The 17936-nt window shown below is 33.1% G+C and overlaps 1 long non-coding RNA gene across 1 annotated transcript; it reads right to left on the minus strand.

Annotated features, from left to right (window-relative positions):
• Window positions 1-4468: 4468 nt before the first annotated feature.
• LOC116657432 lies at window positions 4469-17240 on the minus strand. Its single transcript, XR_004312505.1, has 3 exons — window positions 17230-17240; window positions 9426-9428; window positions 4469-4568 (listed from the first exon to the last, which is right to left on the minus strand). It is a non-coding gene; the product is annotated as an uncharacterized LOC116657432 (long non-coding RNA).
• Window positions 17241-17936: the final 696 nt, after the last annotated feature.

Consider the following 17936-nt stretch of genomic DNA (forward strand, 5'->3'; position numbering starts at 1 on the left):
AAATTTATACAGTAACAATGTCACTTAAAATATAAATAAGATAGAAACAGGAAATACAGCTAGAAATATAAAAGAGACAATAAAAAAAATAATATATACATTTACCATGACCCAGAAACCCAACTCTCAGGTATTTACTCTGGAGAAATAAAAATTTATTTAAATAAACACACACACACACACACACACACACACACACACACACACACACGCGCGTGCGCAAATACACATACCCTGCATAAGAATGTTTAAAACAACTTTATTTTGACTGACAATTAGAAACAACCCAAATGTCTTCAACAACTGGATGGATAAATGACTGTGAGTCATCCATACAATGGGATATTGCCCAATAACAAAGAATGAGTGAATTACTGATATACTCAAAGATGAATCTCATAATCCTCATTATAATGAGTAAAAGGAGTCAGTTTCAAAAGGCTACTTATTGTACAATTCATTTATATGATACTCTAAAAAAATCTTAAAATACAGAAATGCAGAACAGAATAGTGGTTGCTAGGGGTTAGGGACACAAGCAGAAAATGACTACCAAAGGGCAGCATGAGGGAATTTTTAGATGATAAAATCTTTTTGTATCCTACATGTAGTGATAAAAACACAATTCTATACAAGTCTTAAATCTCAGAGTTGCATACCAAAAACAAAACAAATGCTGTAAGCATAGATAGACAGTCAGATATACAGACAGATATACAGACTGAAAAATAAAAGTCATGGTTGCATGGGTATATACATTTGATAAAATTCCTCAAGTGTTTACAATGGGTAATTTTAAACATTTTAAAATTTTAAATGTGTATACTCAATTAAAAAAGTATAACCAATCACTCTCCTGCAAAAAACAAATAAAATCAATAGTCAATAATGAACTATTTTTAGTTTTCAGCTATGGCACAAACCTCAATCTATGAATATTTATGGTCTGCAGCAGATCTCTCTATATTCAACAGATCATCCTTGATTCTGGCAGAAAGGAGCAGTCTTTTTTGAACCGTCATAGTATTTTCAGTGCTGTAAATTAGAGGAGCACTGGATAGTTTAAGGTAAAGAAGATCTGGTCAAGAACAAGGATCAGGACACAGGATTCTGTCCAGGGCACTGCTAGTTCAGGTTTATCCATAAAAATAAGAAATAATGGAAAGTGAATATCCAATCATCTTAGAGGTTTGACTTGGGTAGCATACTTTCCATAATATGTCCAAATTATTATTATTATGTCAGGAAAACACTGCATATCCATTCACAGTTTATTCTCAACTCATCTTTTTGTTTTACGTTTAATGTACTGAGTTAAGAAACATGTTCAGGTATTTTCAAGATGGGAGAAACTAAAGGAGGTCTGGTTGCTTTCCAATATTACAGTGGTCACTATCTTGTCTGACAAAGCAGGAAGAGACATTGGTGTTTAAAATAGGCAGGGATGTACTGCAAAAAATGACAGGTGATGAAGGGTAAACTTTTCCTCTGATAGTGTCTGTCCTTTTGAACAATTTATGTATAATTATTTTGAATGCTCGAAGATTTAAAAAAATTTTTTTTTTTACTTTAGTTTTAGTTACTCAGCACTGTTCTGAAGTTAGGGTGATGGGTGAGGTAAATGGTCATGACATGCTACTACACACAGTAATTGAAATTGGTAACAATAATCAAAGAAAAAGATATTTTAATTGAAAATGATTTTCTGCCTTACATATATTTCAATACAACACTCCCTACATGGCAAGCTTTCATCAAACATTTAAAATATAACATGAGAAAATGATTAGAAGAAGAATGTGAGTGTTCAGGTAAATTTGACAGCTTATGAAAGTGAAACCTTTTGGAAGGACATTTTAACAACGTATATTAAAAGCTTTACAGTCATAAACTGAAACCCAATAATTCCACCACTAAAAATCTATTCAAGGAAATAATCGCTTATGTGCCAAAATATATATTGATCTCAGTAGTATTTACGATAAGTAAAAAACAGTACAATGTTAGTAAGAATATGCCCATATATGAAGCTATGAATATTTATGTGTATTTATTTATTTAAACAGATAACTAAGAATTTACACTGAAACATTAACCATGGCTTTCTCTGTGTGTAGGGTTATGAATAATATTAATATTCTAACTCTGTAATATTTCTAAATTTTCTATAATGAGCGAGTATACATTGATTTTATAATATAAAATCTAATAAATATTTAAATGACTAAATTTTAAATTTTTGATATTTTTACACACAAAAAGTTTAACCAAAAATGAGAGAAAAGCTATATACCAAAAAAAAAAAAAAATACTGATCCAAGGATATTCAGTAATTGGTTATAACTTTTTTAGCCATTGTACAAATCTATTAAAGTAGGCTGCATTTTTGTTTTGGTGAAGTAAGTATTACTGTTGTTTTGTATATTCTCTACTTGCTATTCCTGTTTCACAGCCCATTCTGTGGTTTAAATCGTGGCTGACAACTTTTGCTTTGCAAAACTGACTGGCAGCTATCAATTCAAATGCCAGACTTATCTTTATGCAAATTTGCAAAGGTCACCATTTATGCATGTAAATTCCGAAGGGCACTAACTATACAGCTGACAGATTCTGACAGCCACTGTATCTCCAAGAATGGAATAAGCAGGGATGACTGTCTGAATAATGAATGTGCTTTTTACTCTGCCTCTGGCCAGTTTTTACATCCCACACTTTCTGACTGTGGTTTTGAAATTAATTAGAAAAAATAATTCGGAACAAAACCAAAATATTTTTTCTTAATTTCTATAAACAAATGGGTAAAGAAGTGAGACAATTAATGACCTTCAGTTTAAGGTGTTGTATTTGTACTGATCATTCCTACATAGAGATAAAAATTAACACCCAATTTTGGATGTTATTTCTGCAAAAAAAAATCCTTATTATTTCTGTAAAAACATTAATTATCATTCCATATAAAAACACAACACAAATAACCCTTGCTCCCCAACTACCCAGGGCTCAGTGCATGGTGCCACCACCCAAGGGGTTGCCAGTTTCAAGCCTGAGACTTGTGCCACTGTGACTTCAACTCTCACTATTCAAATACAATCAGTCACTAAGACGTGTCAATTTTACCTTTTAAACGCTGTCTCAAATGTGTTACTAACACTCAATCCCCAGTGTTGTTGCTTTAAACCAGACCTTTATTATACCTCACCTGAGTTATTGTAAATATTTTCCACATAATCCTCCTGCCTCTGGTCACACAGTCATCCACACTGTCTGCCTCCAGAGTAACTTTCTAATGTCCAAATCCATACACAGGACCAGTGGTACAATAAAAAAGACACATAAAATTAGAAATTAAAAGGAGGCTTTAAAGAGAAAAAAATTAGAATATATTAACTGATGGAATGAGACAATAAACAGAATTGTATATAATGTGGTATTATGTGATCCAGAGAAAAATAAAGCAGGAGAGGAGGAAAGAGGGTGCCCGTAGGCAGTTCAGTTTCAAGCAGGTTGTTCAAGGAAGGCTACCATGCGAAGAGGATATTTGAAGGCTAGGATATAAGCCATGGGAGTAACTAGGGAGAGTGTGATTGGTGGAAGGACCACCGGCTAAGGTTCCAGTGGAGAGAGGCCTCCTGTGTTCAGCAAATGGCAATGAAGCCAGGGCAGCTGGAGTGTGCAGGAGGCTGAAGATAGAACAGAGCTCTGAGTGCTGCACAGTGAAAACAGTGGAGCAGGAAAAAAGGAGACTTGTAACGGTCCAGCCAAGAGGGGACTGTGATTTGGACCGAGGGAGGAGACAAGGAGGTGCTCAGTAGTCAGAGAGATTGTGCTGACAAATGTGCAAAGGATGTGAAAGAAAAGTCAAGATTCACTCCAAGCATTTGTGCCTAAGGAATTCGAAGAATGGAGCCATTAACCAAAACTTGTGTGAGCATGATGTTTCTGAATTGGCTTTATTATTTTGAAAATTTTGATTTCATGCTTTGTGGTTGAATCTATTCTAAGAGGTCATTTACAGTGGAAAATATATCTTCTCCAATATATCTTTTTTTCAAAGTTCAAGAAACTATAATTTACTGTAAAAACACTAAGTGTTTATAAGTGCTTAGATAAATCTAGCTGTATACTAAATGACACATGGTAGAGCATTTTGTTAAACCCCTTATTTCTAGGAAGGAAAATGAAGCAGAGAGTATAAGTGCCAACTAGAAATTGACACTTGCCATCTGCCTCTATAAGGATTGGATCATGCTGGCACTTGCCACCTACCTCATCTTGGATTAAATCACAAGCCACTGCAGCCACTGACCTCCAACACTCCCTGAAAGGAGTTCAGGGTGGAGATCAGGAAATGAGGCCCTCTATGCTCTGGGAAAACTGGCTGAACAGGCCTTCAGATAGTTAGATATTTTCAGGGGAAGATTTTATGATCCCAAATTCTTGCATCTCCTCGTATCTAGAAAAGCACTAAAAGCATTAACAGTGACATCTGCTCCTCGTGACCAGCAGCAAGACTCTGTCTAAATGTGTGCTTGACTGCATGTATCCCCTTCACTAAAATCACGTATATACTGAGCTCCCCCCAACACTTCAGAGCAGTTCCCCAGGCCTATCTGAGATGCTGTCTCCTGGGCTATAGTCCTCATTTTGCCCCAAGTAAAACTTAACCCACAACTTTCACTTCGTGTGATTTTATTTCAGTCTACATAAGTTACACTTAGAAGATCATACAGAGAATTTGTCTTCAAAACTTGACCTCTCTAATCTGCTTCTTCCTCTCAAGTGTTTGTTTTATTTATTTTGGGGGATATTTTATTGTTAAAGAAAAATCTAGAGGTTCCCAGGGCTGATGGAGGTGGAAGGGAATGACTACAAAACTGCACAAGAGAACTTCTGAGGGTGAAGGATATGGTCTCTATCTTGATTTTGATGATACCCTCACACGACTTTATGTGTCAAAACAGAATTATACATTAAAAAGTGACTTCACTATACATAAATTATATATCAATAAACCTGATTTAAAAAAATAATCCAGCAAATAGCATAAACTGATGCATGCTGGAAATGCATACATTTTTGTCCAAAGGTAAAGTGAATCCATCATAGTGTATAATTTGTTCTAATACTTTTTTTCTGGTTAAAGTAATGTGTTTAATGTCATCTTCCAACGAAGTACCGTTGTACTTGCTAATGGAGTAATACAATATTACTTGCTGCCATATAATTTATCTTGTGTGATTTCGACCTTTTTTACCACAGCAGGAAGAACTAGGGTTTCTCCAATGATTTCATTCTTTCCCTGCAGGAAATTTCAAATAAGGCTTATAAACATTTATCATAAATTTAGCGGAAATTTGTAGATGACTAGATTCAGTATGACTTTAAACTTTGCTGAAAAACCTAAAGAGGTATATGCATTTGTGTTCCAGATGTTAAGTTATTAAAATTCTTGCTACTAATGATGCTATGCACTATCATTAAATTATACCTCAAGATAAATATGCTCTCAGGATGAGTTTAATCACTTATGATATAAGAGATCAATCCCTATTTCATAATCATTTCAGTAGTTTTAAGTTTTTGCTATCCTTATTAAATCTGAGATTAGCACTGTTTAATTATATAATGAGTCCGAAAATATTCTCTAACAGGGATAGAAGAAATGCCAGCTCTATCATTTTTTATTGACTTATGCTTGTATCAATCAAATAATCTTCATTTTGTAAATTTTATTTAACACTTCATAAAATATATTGTCCAAATATGAGAACCAGGAAAGTTAAAATTGACAGTAATTCCACTTAATGCACTTATCCAAACACATGTAACATTAGTACACTAAAATATTCTTAAAAACAAACACTGCCATCAAAATCCAATGAGATACCACTTGACATCCATTTGGATGGCTATAATCAAAATGACAATAATAACTTTTGGCAAGGACATGACACAATTAAAACACTCATACATTTCTGATGGGAATGTAAAATGGTACAGCAACTTTGGAAAGCAATTTGGAAGTTTCTCAAAAGGTAAAACACACAGTTCTCATAAAAGCCAGCAATTCCACTTTAGGTATGTATCCAAGAGAAATGAATACATATGCCTATACAAAAACTTGTATATAAATGACCATAGCAGCATTATTCATTAATAGCCAGAGAGTGTAAAAATTCCAATGTCTATCAACTAGTGAATGGATGAGCAAAATGTGATTTATCCATATAACATACTGTTATTCATGCATAAAAGAATGAAGTTCTAATTCACACAACAAGAGTAAAACTTGAAAACATTATATTAAATGAAAAGGGCAGATACAAAAAAAATACCGTATGATTCCATGTATATGGTAAATCATCAGAATGAGGGAGAAACTTAGAGCAACTGCTCATGGATGTGGGGTTGTATGTAGGAATGATAAAAATGTTCTAGATTAGATAGTGGTGATGGCTATAGAACGTTGTGACTATACTAAAAACTTTAAAAGGGTGAATTTATGGTTTATGAATTGTATCTCACTTAAAAACTATGACACCAACACTGCCTATCATTTAACACTGTAAAAATGCTTATAATTAAACTTCACACTTGGGGGTCCAGTTGTATTCACTATATTGAATATTATAAGCTCTTCGTTTTTCTTATACTTTTTCATGAAAAAATTATCAGGAAAGGTTCTGAACATTTCTTCTCACAAGACTCGGGATACCCTTAACACTCTAGAGACAGCTAGGCTGGAAAATAAAGCTTTCATCTGGCAAACATGACATACTACTGCTCCAAATCTACTTTTCCAGACTCATCTCTTGACATTGTTCCACCACCTGTGTAATCCATCAGTCACAACGGAACTATCAATCCATCAATGGCCATCCCCTGTTCCTTGATGTGCCCTTTCACAAGTTATTATATTGCCCTGGAATGAATGACCTCACCCTCCTGGCCTGAGCAACCCCCTCAGTGAATTCCACAGCCTCCATGAAGGTTTCAAGAGCCTCCAACAAAAGGGAACTTCTCCCACCACTGTTTCCTTAGTAGCTTGTCATAGACTCTTTTAAAGTGCATATAATAATTTCTATAGAGTTTCATATCTTTCCCACCAGAATTCAATTTCTCCTGAGCAGGCACATCTAAGTTTTACTTGGCTTAATTTAAAGGAAAAAAAAAAAAAAGATTGAACCAACCAGTTTTTGTTAATTGAATGTATTTATAGCACTAAGTACCAAAAAATTCATTTCACTCAAGTAATAAAAGAATGTCTGCAAAACTTATGTCAATGTGTGGATAAGCTATTAAATACAAATAAAGTAGATTCAATCATATCTACTCTGGAAGAGAGAAATCATATTATTTTCCTGCATAAATGAATGAATGTGTAGAACTAAGCTGTGACAAAGAAATTAAGGCAAAAATCTCAAAAAGAAGGAGTATCGATTGGAAAATTTCGTACCTACAATAGTGAGAATGCAGTGTTTTGGTAGTCTTAAATCACTCAGTACTCTTAGAGTTAAAGAAAAATACAGAATAGTTGAATATAGATTTATAAAAAATTTAATGCATATAAATTACAGCAATAATTCAAAATCAAATAAACATGAATTATTTTAATATGAAGGAAAATAATAAGAAAGTTGATATTTCTAATTTCAAGCTGAATATCTACAATAATTTACATTCTAGACATTACAAAGTCCCCTTGCAGAAATTAACTTCAGTAAATTCCAGAAGAAAGAAAATTCTAATTTTACTTCTGACTGACTAATATAAAGACCTGTCTTACTATTAAGTGATTTGCTGAAGAAGATGCAAATACATGTACTGGCCTAACATTATATTCCTTTAAGTCTTTTATGTTGAAATAAAAACATTACTTTTGAAAAGAATTTGCTTGGTCTATAAAATGCATAATTTTATTTCCTAATATTCATATTCACCATAATGGATATGTAATTGAGAGCAAAAGAATGAACTAAATAAGAATGATTTAACTAATTTTCTTGGTATACATGTACTAATTTTTAAAAATCTGAATAGTTATTCTATAATTAGACAGTTAAGACAGTAAGATAGAAACTGCCTTTTGAAAGGGGTATAATCCTACTAAAATTATTTATCTTTAGTAGCCCATTCATTTTATAGATACGGTATATTTCCTTACAATAGCAAATACTTTGAAATATTTTTACATATTAGTTCAAAAGAAATGTTATTTCTAAAAATATGTAAAATTACATTTTAGTAACTGATTAAACAATATGCTGAATTTTCAATATTATACTCATAAAAGCATACACTAACTTGAATATAAATATATTAAATATACTTTTAAGTTACTAACAATCATGACTGGCAGCAATAAACTAATAATTACCTTAATTTTCTCTTCAGTTGCTAAAAATCCATGTTTTTTTCCTCCAATTTACTGAACATTTAAGCATTTCTGTAAAAAAAAAAAATTTAATTAGATGAGAAAAACACATACTTTAAGATTATAGCTGTAAGACTATTTGAGTAACTTATGAATTTCTTTTGTTTGTCAAGTACATTTTTTCCCACAATGCTTAGGGCATAGCAGCAGAATGACCTATGAAAACAAAATTCAATCCACCTGACACATCTTCTTATATCATCTAATTTACTATAATGTTCACTGGGAAAAGTTTATGAATTTGGTAGGTATGAAATTTAAATGTTTTCCCAATTAAAAGAACATACAAGTTTTTAAAATAAATTCTGAGATTTCCAAGAAATTTTCGAGTTTCCTGTAACAGGCACTTCTAGCTAAGATTCTGGGATGTGTTTAATCAGTTTTATCACAAGAACTGCTATGGGGAAAAAATGAGAAATACCTTAGTACATCTTGCTACTTTATTATATATTATATATACATACATACACACATACACAAACACAAACATAAAAAATATGCATGCTCTGTGTATTTATGTATAAATACTGAGACTGTGATTACAATAATTTAAACAAATTCATATTTTAGAAACATTAAGAAAAAATAAAAGATAACAGTTTATTTAAATGGTAAATTTATAAGGTTTTTTGTCTTCATTTTCTTTAAATTGCCATAATATTTTCTATGTCTGTTATGATTAAACTAGTATTAATATGCCAGACATTTTACAATAAAGGAGTAATGTTAAAAAAATAAATATATAAAAATAAATTTCAAAAAGGAGTAGCATTTCAAAGTATTTTGTTTGGAATTTCAGTGTTTTCTAAGTGTTCTGCAATTGCCCACATCAATTTTTGAACTTTGTAGTGAGTCTATTTAAGGGCTTTATACAAACACCACTTGTTTTAACTAATACGATACTTAGTATTTATTATGCTATTCATATTATTATGCTACTAGCAGATGGTTAAATAATCATATATGTGCCGAAACAATGACAAGTGTCTACTATCTATTCTAGACTCTTGTCCCCAAATGGGATAAGGGATTAAATACAGGCAGAAAGTCATTAGCATAAAATTAAAATTGAATTCTCCTTTACAGAATCACTATTGATTACCATCAGATATTTATGTGAGCAAACTAGTGAAAAACTATTCACTGATAAAAGCATTACATTTTGTTTGAGAATTTTAAAATATTAAAGCAATGGAAATCACTATTTTTTTTGTGAGATTTGACTACCCATATCTGGCCAATTATTGAGGTTTTGTACCACAAGAGCAATCTAAGTCCACGTTTGAATGGCACATTTGACTCCTTGAACAGGAAACTAAAAGCTATTTTTCAATCAACCTCTTGAGTTTTTCTGCAGAACCATACTTTCAACAAATCAAATATGTTCCTTTAAGAACTACTGGCTCGTTACATAAAGTATTTTCTCCTGATTTTTGAAGACAAAGCATATCCTCTTTTGCAATATTCTACATATCTGAACAAGCATGAACAATGACAGAACAGGTCCTCCTGCAAACATCCTCACCCTTTAGATCTTTCTTTATTTCCTCGCATTAGGAAGTTCTGAGATCCAAGCAAGACTTACTCCACAAAGTTCTCCCTGATTGCACCAGACCCACTCCATCACAGAAGGAACCAGTCATACCTTCCCTGATGCTCCCGCAGCTCTTTGTGTATTCTTCTATTTTGCTGAACCGTACACTGTAATGTGGATTGCTTGAGAACAGGAACTGGGACCACTTTTTCAATTTAAACTACCCCTCCCTAAAGAACTAAGCACCTCATATGGCCTCAAAAATGCTGCCTGGGTGAACAAAACATTACTTTTTTTTTTTAGTTAAGAACTTAAATTTATTTATTGGAAACTGTTTGTATTGGCCTCACATAAATTGAGACCAAGAACAAAAATGCACCATTATATGTATCTCTGATTTTGTTCACATAACATTCTTTATGGGTTCTTTTTCTATTTATACAGGAGAACAGAGGTTCTTCAGTTTAGTTTCTCTATTCAACATCTCAGTACTTTATTCAATTACAGCCACTTAAGGCACTTAAGAGTTAGTAGATAGCTCGGAGGAAAACAAGCACACATAGGGTCATGGAGCCTCCCAAGAGGAAGAAGTCCTGATCTAAGGTAAAATACAGGAAAGGGAAAGAGGTGTGGACAGGTAAGAGGAACAGAAAAGCAAATAGAAGGCAAGGAAAGGTATCATATCAAATGATATTGTTCTATCACTATGAAATAATAAGCCTGAGTTTCTTTTCTAATTAGGAACCCTGTCTAAAAAGGCTTTTTAAAATGAGCTACTAGAATTATTTTTGAGCGATGTGACTACTTTGAAGAAAAGCACTCGTGGAGGATATAAAAATTTGGCGTGTTTATGTTTTCATCACTGTTCAAAAGTTACCCAGAAAACACTCAAAATTATTGCAATTCACTCTAGCTTTTGAAAACTAGATGGAAATACTTTGGGTGTGAACGCTAGATTGCGTTAATTAAAAGTTAAATTAAACCATGCTTTAGATAAAATGAAAACAAACACATATATAAGACATCAAAAATGGAAAATATTTTAACATTAAGGTTTGATTCTCTAGTTAAAAAAAAAAACATGATAAAGATGAATGTTCAAGGTAAACTTTCTAATCCTGAGATAGCATGTTAAAAAAGTAGAGTAACTCCCTTCTTTCCTACCTTCCTTCCCTCACTTAAGAGTTACAAGTTTACTCAGTTGTCCAAGCACTGTCCTAGGTACTGTGGATTCAGGAGTGAACTGAACAGAAAAAAACATCACTTATAGAATTTACACTTACATTCTCAATGGGGAATAAGAAATGAATGAGGAAAAGAGAGAAAGAAAAAGAGAAAGCCTGACTTAATATTTTTAAGATTTATTAAAAATATTTGAAAAATTTAAACACAATTTTGAACAATTTATATCCTCATTTAAATTAAAAAAATTAAAGAACTTAAACACTTAATTTATATTCTCACCTAACCTTTACAAAAGTCTTCTGAGGTTGGTATGAACTTTATCTTTATTTTATAAATAAATACTCTGAGACACTAAGTGGAAAAGTCAGAATTCAAATACAAGTTGTCCAAATTCAGAGCCTATACCCTGGAGTTTCTCAAATAGTTTTTTACTGATTATTACTGTTCATGTATGTTAAGCGGATGTTTATAATGGAAGGCAGAAAATAAGCGTCCTTATATGAATTTCTCAGGAAATAGTCACCTCAGAATTTCCTAACACTGATGACTATTAGAAGGTGACTTCACATTCTGATATTTAAATGAGATTCCAGGAAATCCCAGTAAAAATTAGTCTGGACTTAAGATGAAAAGACATTTTATTGTCTTTGCCTGTGTGACTTTAATTCCAAATGTATTTGACGATATCTCCTACTGAACTGTCCAGGAAAGGATCATGAGGCAATGAAGATGTGCTATGTACAAACATATTTTTAAAGGATCATTCTGGTGTCAGTTAATAGATGGTCTGCAGCCTAAGATGACAGTGATATTTTTAAAAGATCAATGAGAACTGAGATTTTTTTTTGAAATACAGTGAATCGAAGAAATCATTATAAGGTTTTTTTGTGGGGTTTTATTTGCCTATGAGTGTTAGTCCTTAAATCACTTTTAGACTTAAACAAATATGGGGTACCCACAATTAATTATCTGTAAAATGAAGTATATGGCCTTCACATCTATCATTTCAAATTATTTGGAAGTTAAGAATTTATGAGACAAAGCTCTATAGATACATTAATGGCATTTATGAAATTCCACCTCCATAACTTCAACTAGCCCTTCAAATGTTGTCTCTTTACTTACGATGTTCAAGCCATTTCCAACTACTCCCCTTCAGGCTCTCCATCTACTAGTCTATATGAGTTATCCTCAGATCTTTTCTACCCTAATTCCTTATTTATAACCATCATTATATACTACCATATTACTCTCTCTGTAGAGTATTCAGATGTGTTTTTCAGCTCTATTCCCAATACCATAACCATCACAGCCATGTGAAGCAAGCAAAGGGGAATTATTTCTACTTTACAGATTAGAAAGCTGCATCTCATAAAGATTTTCATGGTTATCAAGTGATGGGGCCAAGGCAAGAATCCAAAGTATTTGACTCTTAGTTTGGCCACCTGCTGTTACATGTTGCCACCACTGGCCCCCAGCCTGCCATATTGCAATAGCACCTTGATATCCTGAGCACTATTCTATCTCCTCTTAAATCTACCTTGCAAACAGTTGCGAGAGTAATCTGAGACCTCATTTTCCTCATGATGGTTTTCTGCTGAGTAATCTAAAAAACCACCCTATTGCTTTCCATAGAGTCTGGCTTTCAAGATCCTCTGTAGAATGAATACCCTTTTTTCCATTATAAACATCTCTTTGACACTACTTCATTAAACAGAATTTCCCATCAGCCAGCTTGGGTTCCTGACTGGCTCCTCAGGTAGCCTGTTAATGTAAACCCTTGATCCAAGAATGCTCACTTACTGCACTTTCTCTAACTGCATGCTTTGACTACCATGTTAATATTATGCTAAGGGCTAATCTTCCCATGAAATTATCCTCAACATTTTGAGCATAAACACATCTCTGAACTCCTGGTACATTTTAAATCAGGAATACCAAGTTTAGTTCTAAATGTGCCATATTTTCCACATGTGGTAGTTTTGGGGCCCCAAGAATGCATGCCATTGTATAAAGAAGAGTACCTTGGGGAAGACTTTTAAATCAATAAAATCGCCATTTGGACAAAATCGCCAAAAACAACTGTTTCAGGACTATGGAAATTGACTAGTCATACAACAAGTTGAGTACTTACACCAGAAGAACTACTCTATTTTGGAAAGAGCAGTGGGGATGCTGTGGCATTTTTGCCTAGAAATCTTCTCATCTCTCCCCCTGTCTCCAGCTAGACTCTTAGGTCATAAAACAAATCTTAATACATTTAAAAGGACTGAAATCATATAAAATGAGTTGTCTAACCAAAATAGAATTACACTAAAAATAAAAAAGACAAATTTTGGAAATCCCTAAATATTTGCAAATTTTAAAAATTTTCTCTAAATATTCCATGCATCAAAGAAAAAAAAAATCACAAGAGAAATTTTAAGATATTTTCAACCAAAGGAAAACTAAAGCACAAAAAAACAAATTTTACAGAACACAGCTAAAGTAGTGTTCAAAAGAAATTCCTTATTTTAAATACCTGTATTAGAAAAGAAGTATGTTCCCACACAAATAACTAAAGCTTATACCTTACATGGAAGTAAGAAAAGAGCAAACTAAATGCAAAATTATCTAAAAGAAGGGAATAATAAAGGAAAAAATGTGTAATGTTGACCAGAAGACCAATGTTAAAATGAAAGCACTCCCACTAACTATTAATTTTACATTATCAAAAATTCTGTGCCTTTTTCAGCCCTTAGTATTTTCATTTTTAACACGAATAAATTAGAATAAATTACTCATAATCTTTCTCCCCATGGAAAAAATATAACATGTTTTTTGGAACAGCCAACAGACCTACAAAAGATATAAATAATACACAAATGAACAAATGATAGTTTATTAGGGGAAAAGGATTGCAGACAATCCAAAACTGAGAATAATCCTCAAAACTCAATCAATATATTACCCAACATTTTGACTTATAAACGGCTAAATTTTGTTGAGATGAATATCAAAATGTTATAATTAATGCAAGATAAGGGAAGAAATGTATTAAGGTAACAGTCAGTTTGGTTGCCTGCAAACAGAGGATAGGATTGGCTAGGATAGGGTAAGATAAAGCAGAATACGATAGGGTAGGGTAGGCAAATGGAAGAGAAGGGAAGAACCCTTAGTTAGTGTCTACTGTATACACAGCCTCTGTGGTTAATACCTAGGATTAGGACAGCGCACACAAAGTTCTCGCCCTCAGAGAGAACAGTATTTATTTATTAAAATCAAAACCAAAGAATGGGCCTTTTACTTAGTTTGTAATTCATTTACACAAAGATATTTTTTGCCCCACAGAAATGGTAATGTCCTGATTAGTCAGAGGTTCACAGCATCTGTAACACCAAACCTCTCATCTTGGTTAAGGCACTGTAATTAAGAGGCAATTCCTTCACGGGTCTGTCTCTGCTGTATTCTTTGGCCTTGATAAAGATACTAACAAGCAAGAACATTATTCTCCCCCAAGTATACAAAACTAGCCAAAGCTTTCATACCCACAAGCACCTCCTTCTTCAGGTTTTGCCTGGGACTGACTCACATGCTTTACCTTGTTCCTACATAAGGAACCACACAGGTACTGCCCTATCAAAAGGGAGACAATGCAACCCGCTGTGAATAATTCAGCATCAGAAAGAGTTCAAGCATTCTGTCATTCTCAGGAAAATGAGAAGCTTCCTATGATGGGAGAAAAGATGGTCAAATATACAACAGGCGTGACTACTGAAGGTTAGAACCAATACCTAGAAAAAGACTGTTCATAATGGAGACTCTGTGTGGGCAGGATGGATTCATGACTGGGGGCAGAAGGGCTTCCCGCTCTCCTTTAACACTTCTGCATTACAAGTAGTCAGCAGCCTGTGGCTCTAACCCCAAGAAGAGTTGGTGAGCCTCCAGGAAGATTATTTCCTCAACAATGTACATTCTTTTCTTTCTCTGCCTGAGAAACAGCTCTCAACTTTTCAATATAAAAAGCAACCATCCAATTGAACCTGTGTTTTTAACCCTCAAAACTGGCTATGTTTTAACTATAATGATACATAACATACCTGCATCCTAATTGTAGTTTCCAAATTCTATGATAATAGGAGTTATCTAGCTTCCTCCATTTAAAATAAAATTTGCCTACTCTATAATTTAAAATAAACATTCTCTGGTGGAACACACTGAAATCTACCTTATTACTTACAACACATAGTATTAACTGTTAAAAAAAAACATGTTTACATGTCTATGGCAGAATGGTTTAAAATAATTTGAACAGTTTGCATTATAAGTAATGAAAATATAACAATAATTTAGTACTTAAGGAGTTTTATTTATGAAGATTATTTAGATCAATGTTCATTTGTTTCAACTTCAGTAGCAATATTACAAATTTTAAATAGTAAGTATTTTTTAAATACAGAAGAGTCAGGAAAAATGGGGTCTCAGAATTCCTGTTAAAATAGGAAACTACAATTCATAAATTATATACAATTAATTTTTAAAATGTACCTCAACCAAGTGATACTGATTGCTACTGCTTCTTTGAACATACATTTTAAAACTCATAGTATTTCCTCTTTTTTTAAGATGGATTACATAAAGAAAAGATATAGTTACCTTTTTCTTTATACATATGTATATTTGAAAAGTTGCATATGAATTAATTTATTTTGAATGTAATGGAATTATTTGCTATTTAAATGATCTCTAAGTAATTTTGAAATAAAATGCATAATAATCAACTTTCAATGTGTATTATTTAAACAGTCTACCATCGATCCATCTCCTCTCCTTTGACACCAGCCAAACAGACACCGGAACCTAACCTGAAATCCAGGTGCTAGAACAGTATCATCCTGAATAACTCAGGGAGTACACTTGCTGATTCATATGGGAATTATCTCAGAATTATGGATGTAGGAAATCTTGTGTTTATTTCATGTTTGAAATTTAAATAAGAAACCTTAAAATGCACTGAAAAGATATTTTTCTTTAAACATTATCCTATCCTTAATTATCAGGTTTTCTGTTCACAAAAATGTACTCTCCTTTCACGGATGATTAAGACAAATAAAACAGATTAATCTCAAACAATTACACATAAGGAAAATTCCCTAAGAACAATTTATTGTGCCAACTCATACTACCAGATATTTTCAGCAGGCTAACAAATGAATTTTTTAAAACATAATTCCTGGATATTTTATACTTAAGGAGTTTCTGACTGTCAGTTCTAGAAAGATGATTTTCATCTCCCATGTCTATGAGGCCAAATTGTCAGCTGATATCAGTCCCAAGGAAAATACAATATGCCAGAATCCGCACAGAGTTTTACTCAATATGAGGACCTGGCGTCTAATGAAGTGTTCTCAAAGGTTTAAGAGAGTTCGGATTGCCAAATCAGACACTGAATCTCAGATGAGCTTTTTCCAAAAATCCTCATTCCACTGGTCATTAAAAAAAAAAAAAAATCAATAAATGTATTCTAACTAAAGTTTAAAAAGCTTCTGAGAAGTGACCTCTGCCAAAGTCTGTTGGGCACGTTCCAGCTGTGCAGGGGGCAGGGTGTGGGATCAAAAACCAGAAAGAAAGAAAGAAATGCTTTTTGCAGAAGTGAAAAAAAAAATCTGGCTGCAGGACTAAAAGGGATTAGCTTACATATCAAATACCAGATTTCCACTGCGCTGCTACTTTGCTTTCTCCTCTTTTTTTTTTTTTTTCTGTCCCATTCTTACACTGCCTGTAGTTCATTGCATGAAGCTTTACTTCTCATTTTGTATAAGATTTCAAGCAGAAAATCTGGAGTACTGAGATCTTCAAATTGATGTGCATTATATGCCACAGTAATCAGTGCCTTATTTGAGACTCCACCAATTGGAAATCAGATCAATCTAATGTACAATCCTTAATCAGGAAATACATTGAAAAAAGAAAAAAGTCACACTGCACTAAACTTCAATGAACTTGACTCATGGAGAGGCCCTCAATTAACACTTAGTTATTCTTTATTTTCTATAGAGTTCTTTCAAATAGAAATCAGGGGAGACAGCACACTGACATACTGACAGACAAACCACCACCACAAACACCTAAAGTTCTGAGGAAAACCAAAAGCTACCTAGAAACATTGGAAATGGTTTAATTCAAACTACCAAACATCTGGAGTTTGGCCACTTTAATTGGGTGCATATTTGCCTCAATTTTTCAGAAAGTTTTCTGTGTGCAAAGAACACCTTGCCCAAACAAGGTTCTATATAACTGATTTCTTACACACGCACAATTCAAACCGGTCATCAATCAATAAAGTCAAATTATGCTGGTATTACAATTAAAAGTTAACACCCTTGATAAAGTTTAAAGTATGCGTATACATATGTATACACTTTACACACCTCTCTGGATTACCTTACTTTTAAGTACATCTATTTTATTTCCATAAATTATGTACATAAAAAGAAAAACACATAAACCCACATTTTAAGCTATTTATATATCATGTCCCCAGGTGGGGGAAAATTCACATCATTCCTTCCAAATAATGTCCACTAGAATTTTTTTTTAATTGGTTTTTTTGGGGAGGAAGAGTACTTATCCACAGATATTTTAAAAGTAATGAGCATTGCTTAAGCAATCAATACAACTTTAAAAAAGTAAGGTCTATAAAACTGAAACAGTATTTTTCACAGATAACAGGTCGAAAAACGTAACATAACACAAAAAAACTGAGATCACTGAATTAAAATATTGTTTTTTTTAAACTTACTT

This window comes from Camelus ferus, chromosome 2 (assembly GCF_009834535.1).
Source record: "Camelus ferus isolate YT-003-E chromosome 2, BCGSAC_Cfer_1.0, whole genome shotgun sequence".
In the NCBI taxonomy this organism is placed as follows: Eukaryota; Metazoa; Chordata; class Mammalia; order Artiodactyla; family Camelidae; genus Camelus; species Camelus ferus.